The sequence below is a fragment of the Hypomesus nipponensis genome, chromosome 5 (assembly GCF_054491055.1).
Source record: "Hypomesus nipponensis isolate SF chromosome 5, ASM5449105v1, whole genome shotgun sequence".
NCBI lineage: Eukaryota > Metazoa > Chordata > Actinopteri > Osmeriformes > Osmeridae > Hypomesus > Hypomesus nipponensis.
In genome coordinates this window covers 11,120,717-11,129,378 of record NC_140365.1, presented here as the reverse complement: position 1 = coordinate 11,129,378, position 8,662 = coordinate 11,120,717, and the positions used below count along the sequence as shown (strand labels likewise).

Here is an 8,662-nt window from a genome sequence, read left to right as displayed (position 1 = left end):
AGTCATAACCACATATAATCAAGGACTGATTACGCTTTCATTTAAATTTGTATGGAATGCTGCTGTTTCGCAGGGACAGGGCTGTCTTGTGTTTACTACAGTTAACATTGTCTTGTTTTTGACATTCAAAATGTTTGGATACTTGACATTAAAATGATCAAAAGCAGCAGACTCAATATTTTAGGCCCTACAAAGAATTTTCTTCAGGCACTCAAATACAGTGGACACAGGGCATTCATTGGTAAAGGAAGTCAAATTCTTCGGTGATGGAAATTTTACGAGTGCCCAAAGTGGATAAGGATCATCCCACTCGAGTGTGATATGGACTGACTTGCTGTTAACCTCGGTCTCTACCTTGGTGTTGAATGAAGCAGGTGTGTCCATCCATGGCTGACCGGATGGCTGTTAGCATCACTCCAGGGTTCAGGGAGGGGTGCTGTTTCCAGGTCACGATCGTTGCAGAGCACAAAGTTATTTAGTTCGTCGAATGCAAAGATTTAGAAACTGACATTCTGATGATGGTGAGTTGGTGACATGGCTCATGTTATCTGTATCCTATCTAGGCTAGAGGCGTCTGTATGTGAGGTAAGCCGGGGGTTCACCTTCCCATCACGGAGATCGGTTTGTTTGTTTGCCATCATCTCACTGGTGTTTTTGCTCTTTAGAAATACTTGTCATACAACACTGCTTCATGGTTAAGTTACAGTTCTATTTCAACTGTGGTTTGGTGGCCATAAATTAATGAAGGAGTTTAAGGTTTACTTAGTTTTGCACTGGCCCTTGTTGACTCAAACATGTTTTTTTTTGTATCCAGTCCATTTTGAAACAGAAACTAATTTGTAGCACACAGTCCAGCACGAAATCCGGGTGAGGTCAATCCTCATGGGAACCTCTGTTCTGCAGTGAGGCAGTTCCTAATCACATGTTCACCAGCTGTCTGCCGGCCGCTGTCCGACAGAGGGGGCGCGAGGCAGGTGCAGCAGCCTCACACTCATAAGCACCCATAGCTCCCCCCTCCCTCACCCCGGCTAATCTAGTCCTTTTTGTGAGTGATTAGCAATATCCCGGTCACTCCATCCTGGGGGAATGAAGGGGTGTGGCTAGTGGTGGAGGGGCGGAGAGCAAGGACAATGCAGCCTCACTAAGTATGCTGTCTAATTTCATTAGTTTCACATGCTAGCGCCGCAGCATGTGTGTGTGAGAGTGAATCCAGGCATGGTGGGCTACAGATAGGATGGGGGGGGGGGCTGCTAGAGGAGGCGTGTGGTCGATTTATAAGTAGATATAGCTTAGACAGGTGCATCACTGCACCGCTCGATAAAAACATATCAGGGTCGTCTGTTTACGAAAATAACGTGGAGGTTTTTCGAGGGGTTCAAATGAGATTTATTTGACAGCAGGAAGTGACACACATGCTATTTGTGGGTTCATACTGTGTGCTTCTGAGTGTATACTTTTAATTGTGTGTCTTTACAAGGTGTCAAGAGTAAGGCAAACAAAAGAACACCCTAAATCCATCCAACAAACAAAAACAAGAGCAAGAAAGACAGCGTTAAAGAGAATGAGTTTGAAAGAGAGACAAGGGACAGCATATGGGAGTGAGGTTGATAGGACAATGGAGATGGAGAGAGCGCTGCTTGGATGGAGACAGAGAGGGGGTTAAAGAGAGATGAGGTGAGAGCACCAGGATGAAGAGAGGGATTGATGGAGACTTAGTGGGTGTTAAGAGTTTTATTGTTTCAACCGTAGCCCATATCATCCCTTTATCTCATATTTCACCGGTGCAATATGTTGATGCAATAAACAGTTGGGCCCTCTCAACACACGGATCTCCAAAGTAGTTGATGTGGGAGGTAGCTTTTGGCCACTGACACATTGAGATGCTATTTGTCTTTTTGTATAGGTTAGTGGACAAAGAACAATAACATTGGCACTGACTTCAGTACAAGACTCCCTCCTCCTTGAACACTACAAACAAACCACACCCATGCTTGTGACGCCACACCAATTAATAATTCATACATGCCATAGCCTATAGTATGCGCAAATAATTGCTCAATGTATACTGTATGCCCTACCCTTTTTGTTATGAAAAATCAATTGTTGTTTTCTCGTTTTCCTCCCCTGCTCTGCTGGGCTACCGACTGCAGGTAAGCCCATATTCATCAGTGGAGTTATTGATGCTAATCTGTCTCCTAGTAGTCTGCTGTTTGTGGTTCACTCAATGTTGTTCAAACTTTTGCACAAATAACTTTTTTGCAAAACCAAGTATGCTTTGCGGACATTTAGAAGGTTCTTGTGGTTTTCACCTTGTTTTTGTGTGTGCGCTTGTCCTTTCGTAACTCATGCATGCGTGTCTGTGTAACACCTCTGTGTGTGTGTGCCCTTCTGCCCTGTGTCCACAACACGAGTGCCGGTGTGCATCCCCAACGATGGCATGATTCGCTGTAATCCCATGCGACCGGCAAAGCCTAATGCGATTTATAGAACGGTGATTGATCGGTGTGAGGCTGCAGCAGGTGTCAACTGAGGGTTGATTGAAGCATGAATGATTGCTGCTCTGATCACATTTATGACTCTGCCCCCTCCCCTGACCGACATCTCCCCCCCACTACCACCCCTTGCCCTCCCGGTTTTTACCCTAGCAATTAGCACTTTAAATGGTCTGTCAATTAACAGACCACCATTTTCCCCAAAAATCGTCCGAGCACACTTATGATTCCACAGTATGTATTGAAGTGTTCCGGAACAAAATGTAATTCCCAGTGGCCCTGACATAACATCCGCGAAACTTTACCCAAAAGATACGTGATGATGTTCGACTGATGAACGATTTAATGGAGTGAGTAAACCTGTCTAATTCCCGTTCCCTGTCAGGCAATAGGCACAATACCTCAAAAAATGAGCATCTTCCGCCTTTTTCTCTCTTTCCCCTCATCAGCGAGAGCTGGCATTTGTGAGTTTAATGTTGTCTCATCACATTAGCTTTTGCAATTTAGGCATGCAGGCCACAGCTCTCTGTCACCATTGTTTGGAAACATAATGGCTTTACCACTACTGACTGCAGGTCCTTATTTGTATGACAGTCGGTTGAAGATGAGGAGGGGGACTATCCACTCAAGGCTTTAGCCTCCCAACAGCTTCAGTCATCCAGTTGACAGGTGGCTAAAACCGTCATCTAAGCCTGATTTCCTTGCTGATAAGTGGCAGCTGGCGTGCGTCCTCCCGTAGTCTACCTTCTCAGCCTTTGTGCTTCTGGGACTTCTCGGTCCTGCAGGCAGAGGAAATGGCTTAAGCGTGGCGGTCCCTGTGGATAGCCGGCCAAGAAAGAGAGCCTGTTTAAATTCTCCACAGATTTGTATTTTTCGCGGATTTAGTTTTTTCCCCCCCTCACAACCACTTTCATAACATCACACTAATAAGATGTTTGGTAAAGAAAGTCTGCCTTGGTACGAGATGACAGTGGCCGTTTGCTATCTGTTAAATCAAGTTCATTATCTTTATGGATGGATTTGACAGGGCAGTAGGATTTTCAGCATGCACGTCAAAGTATTCCTGTTTTGGTGATACGTACTAAATATAACTTCAGCGATATGTCTGATGATCCTATACTTGAAGATGACAGACAAAAGCCCAGATAACTCCACAGGTCAATGAGAAAGCTGTCACCGGACCACTGATTCAATGTCACTAACTCAAAGAATTCCCTTTAGAAAAATCTAGAGCTGCTAACTCATTTAGGCAGTGATGAAGCGTTGGTACTGGTCTAATATTAGGCAAAATCTTCTCTACATGGAGCTTCCTTTTTGCCCCAGATCAATCATCAGGGACTTCATTACCCTGCTGCCACTCTACAGAGACAGCACCCTGCCTTTGGTACATCCTCCTTTACCACACTGCACACACACGTGTGCATACAGATGCACATACACACCCTCACACACAAGCCTTTTCTGTGTTTCTGTGCCCGTGTCCTTGAGTTTTGGTAGATACTAGCCATTTATCGGTGGAAGGCATCAGACATTTATTATAACCCTTGACAGTAAGGACCAGGGGGTATGGAGGCCGGGTGAACACAGCACGCACTCAATTCAGGCGTCAATGTCTTTGGGTCATGGGAAGGGCTAGGTGGGGCGGTGGGGGGATCACTGGGGTAAAGAGTGAATGGAAGAGAAATAGACTGAAGCTAGAAAAAGTAAGTGATCGAGTAGAGGAGGTAATAGCAAGTGTTTGGGGTCGAGAGAGGGGATGTCACCTCAGGAAATAAATGCAGAGAAAATACATTTGCTGCACACCAAATGTGTCATCCTTTTACACGCCTTGTTAGCATTGATTGAATAGTCAGCATCTCAATGTAAAGTGGGTTTGAGCAGTCTGCGAGTTCAGTGTTTCCGCTGTGTTGATTTTTCCGTGGCGGCCCGCCTTGGCTAAATTTTTGCCGCCACGGTATCAGAAATAGGGCTGTACAACATTTTAGGCCATCTATCAGCAGTGATGTTAGAAAGCGTATCGGAGAATAGCACGGACACGCGCTTCACAGTGCAGTTGAGATTGCTTGTGTGCGTCCTGGAGAACTGTAGAGCTAAGTCGTATAATTTGTTGTCAATTAATTTAAGCCTGTTATTGTATTAGTCTATAGTTCTTGCTAATTTAAATTAAGTTAACTGGTGATTTTCGTTGTTTGTATTTCAGGTGCATTATTATGCTGAAGTAGTTTTAATTAATAAATAATTGTTATAATGTTATTATTAGCTACAGAATGCTTAGCCTATCAAGATCAAATGAAGCAGACAGTGTACTTGCTTCCGAGAGGCCCCTCAATCGATAGGCTAGGCTACTGACCATTTACAATAAGTTGTTACGTCAATTTACGGATGACGGATTGGCAGCATTTATGCCATTAAGAACATACTTTATGACTGTAAGGTGTCATTAAGTAGCCTAACTTTATTTATTTAGAGGAAACAGGACAATGTTTTTAGCTATTAGACTATTACATTAAACTGCTCCGAAATATAGGGTAAGGGTTAGCACTTTGTTGGCACAAACCTGCCTCCACTGCTTAAAAAAAATCCAAGAGGTTACACTGGAAACTAGAGAGGGTAAAATTTCTGGGGAAATTGTAAGGTGTGCTCGCTTGCGTCGGATGCAGGTACGTCCGTCCCCTGAAGTTTTTCCCATCTACTGTAGTGACATTTTCAAGTATTTAGCCTACTCAAGAACCCCCTTTGAACAGGCGAGACGGCAGACATTTTTCATAGGGGTGGCCATATGGGGCAAGGGAAAATCTTGGGGTGGCACACAACAATTCAAACATATAGCCTAAAAATTATTTTGAAAAGCGCCTGCCTCAAAAACGCCTGGACAAAAACGCATGCGTGGCGGTCTGGATGTTGTGGCCGCTCATTGTTGGCTAACCCTAAGCCAAAAAAGATCAAAAATCAATTTTCTGTCAAAATTTAGATTTTTTATGTTTTGTCAAGGCTAACTAACACCCTAAACGTAATTGTAATGTAGCCTACAAAACGTATATGATTACTTATAAAAACCAGTTAATTTCAACGGTTTTTGGACAAGAGTTTCAAGCCATGTCAAATCACATGGTAAGTTTGTCGGCTCTTTTGAGTGCTGCAGCAGCCCCAAACAACTGATCAATGAAGTCAGGCTGTTAAACTTAAAAATAACTTGCTGAGAAGTTATTAATGCAAACAGATTGACTGTTTGAAACAGTCGAGTTGAGTGTTGGTGTCAGGGTTGCCAGGTCTGTGTGACAAAACCAGCCCAAAGGCCAATAAAACCAGCCCAAAAACCAACCCAATATCAGAACTCAAAATATGCCCCTGCCAAACCATATACACTGCTTTTAAAGTCCAACAGCATTGCTATCATTGCCAAGTCTATTGTAATATCCACAAAGTAACACCAACTGTTTAGTATGCCAGCATTAAAACCAGTTTTCAGGATATTTGCTCAGGAGACCGAGAGCATTAGGCACGTGTGCACACGCACAGTGCCTGTGTATGTGGGCGTGCCCCATGTCCATGTGTCTATGTGCTGATCTGGAGTCAGTTTGGTAGGATTTGGGCATAAATAAATTATTTCATTTAAACTATAGATTTTTATTCAAAGATATTGTTGTTATTTGCATGCAAAATAGGTCTACCCGAACCAGCGGACAAAAAATTCAACCCGCGGCAACACTTCAAAAGTAGCCCAATTCCGCGGGAAAATAAAATTAAAAAGTGTATTGAATATTTGTACTTAGCCTACTAACCCTAACCCTTCTATGTACTGTTAGGCCAGGGGTGGGGAACGTCCGACATCATTTGGTCCGGCCCGCCATGGCACTGCAGGAACCATATTATTAGGTGCATTATTTGTTGGCAGCAGCACTATTTTAATATGTGGAAGAGGACCGTGGAGGCGTGCAATGTTGCGTACCTATGTACCAAAAAAATTTGCTTGTGCACTATGCGCGCTCGCATTAAGTGTGGAATTTATTTCTAGCAAATCAAACCCAGAATACGTTGTTGGTTTGGCCTAAGCCCCGAATGTTTACAACGTCTGGCTCCACGCCTGATTAATGGGCCGGACGTTCCCCACCCCTGGGCTATAGACTGCACTCTCATCTGGCCCAGTGCAACTTCTTGTGAGGGGAGGGGTGACACAGGGGTGTCAGGATCCGAGTGTGGAGATACATGACAGGATACGTGGATTTCTATGACGAAATGTTTCAATCATAGACTGTGGTTTCTATAGGCTAAAAGGTGTTTTTAAATTATCTTTGAGGTTGATTTGTCCTACAATGAAGTTGAAATCCCGTTTTCCATTAATGAAAAGAAAAAAAAGAAAATTCTGGATGACGGACAATATGCGACTTGTGATGGGGTGGCCCAGTGGGGGGGCAGCAATCCCCCCCCCCCCTGACGGCGCCATTGCCTTTGAAACAAGTGAACCCCCTTCGAAACAAGCTACTGTAACAACATTGTCACCAGCAGTATTTCAGATGGAATCGCGATTCAAACAGTAACGTCTGCTAACTGAAAATATCCCCCCCAAAACATAAATAGAAATAGTTTGACATAAATTTCGGGGGAAATGAACGGTGGTCGACATGTGCAAACGCGCTGCAAATTAAGAAAACACATGCAAATAGACAAAACACAAGCAAATTAAGAAAACATTAGTGGTGGGCATAGATTTTTTTTTTTTGATTAATGTCACTGTAATCTTGGAATTAATCTAGATTAAAATGGCTCATTTGAATTCCACCGAAGGCATTCATACATCAGTGTTTGGCCCGGCATCTTCCGCATTAGCTCAGGGATGCTTTGCGTTTAGGTGGTATTTGAGACTGGATAAACTCATACAGTAAACTAATCCCACACTAAGGTGCAAACAACCTTACGGTGAGTGTCCACTACAGCGGAGCGGAGCGTCGGCTTCCAATTCATTTTCAATGAAACCGCCCGCTCCTCTGTAGTGGACACGCACCGTTACAGTGCGTTCACTCTGCAGCGTTTTTTAACACTCTGCACCGCTGGCCTTCCCACGGTGCACCACGCTCGGGGGCGTGCTAAAAAGGTTAATACAGAGTTGTATTCAATAAGGTCACTGTTGTAGTTTGTGTAAAACGGTGTCATGGACAAGTGTGCAGACTTGGGTTCATGTATTTACAATAGCGATCATTATTTATATATAGGTGCTTCTGTCTCAATCAAAATACTGATTTTAAACGGCATGATGCAAGGAATCAGATACGCTGACTAGATGTTGCATGATCTTGTCAACTAGGCTATAGGCTACTGTACTGTACAGCACTCTGTGCAATCAGAAATAGACTACCTGCAGTTTCGAAAACGTGTTCCATTTGGTTTCCTGGTGTGTGTGTGTTTGGTTGCCACGGCAATGGAGCAGCTCTCCCCGCTAACGAGCTGGGCAGAGAGAATAGCACATTTAGTTAGCATCCACACCTCAAACAAGTTAACCGAGACGCAAAACTATACTTCCAATCCAAAAATAGGGATATTTTCCGAGACCCAAGACTCTGCCAAAGCCAGAGATGTCCTTTATATGTCTGTGCGGTCAGAAATACGACTCTACCGGCAGTTTTTAAATCGTCTTCCTTTCGAAATTCTCTGATGAATTTTACCCACCTCTCCATTGAAGTTTGTGAGAGAATTTGAAAGGCTGCTCTCGCTTCAAGGCTCATAACTGAAAATATGTAAATGTCAGCTCTTTAGTAGTTACATTGGCTGAAAGAGGACACGTTTTCCTACATTTTAAGATATATATTGTTTCTGTAAGTTAAACTGTATGAACGTCAGAGGAATTTGTTTGACAATTTAGTTGAATATTAGAAAAAGAGCGTGCCACTCTGCTGGCTGCTCAATCATAAAATCAAGAAGGAGCTACATTTTTTACGTATTTAAAACTGTCACGATCAAAATATGCTGAATATTTGAAAAATGCCTAACAGCATTCTCACAATAAATATGTGTGAGAACAATGGTTGTTCTCGCCGAAGGCGTGAGCACACCCAATTAATACTTTCCGTTGAATAGATTTGCTTTTTTCTTTACAGCACACACTTTCCACAACATAATGTACTTTGTGGCTGACACACTGACATTGTAAGAGACAGAGCACGTTTGCGTGAGAG

General features: G+C 43.4%; 1 long non-coding RNA gene across 1 annotated transcript; it reads right to left on the bottom strand.

Moving 5' to 3' along the window:
• Positions 1 to 2,733: 2,733 nt before the first annotated feature.
• LOC146288704 (uncharacterized) lies at positions 2,734 to 8,431 on the bottom strand. The gene is made up of 3 exons (XR_014755250.1): positions 8,157 to 8,431; positions 7,846 to 7,934; positions 2,734 to 3,271 (listed from the first exon to the last, which is right to left on the bottom strand). It is a non-coding gene; the product is annotated as an uncharacterized LOC146288704 (long non-coding RNA).
• Between the last annotated feature and the right edge of the window lie 231 nt (positions 8,432 to 8,662).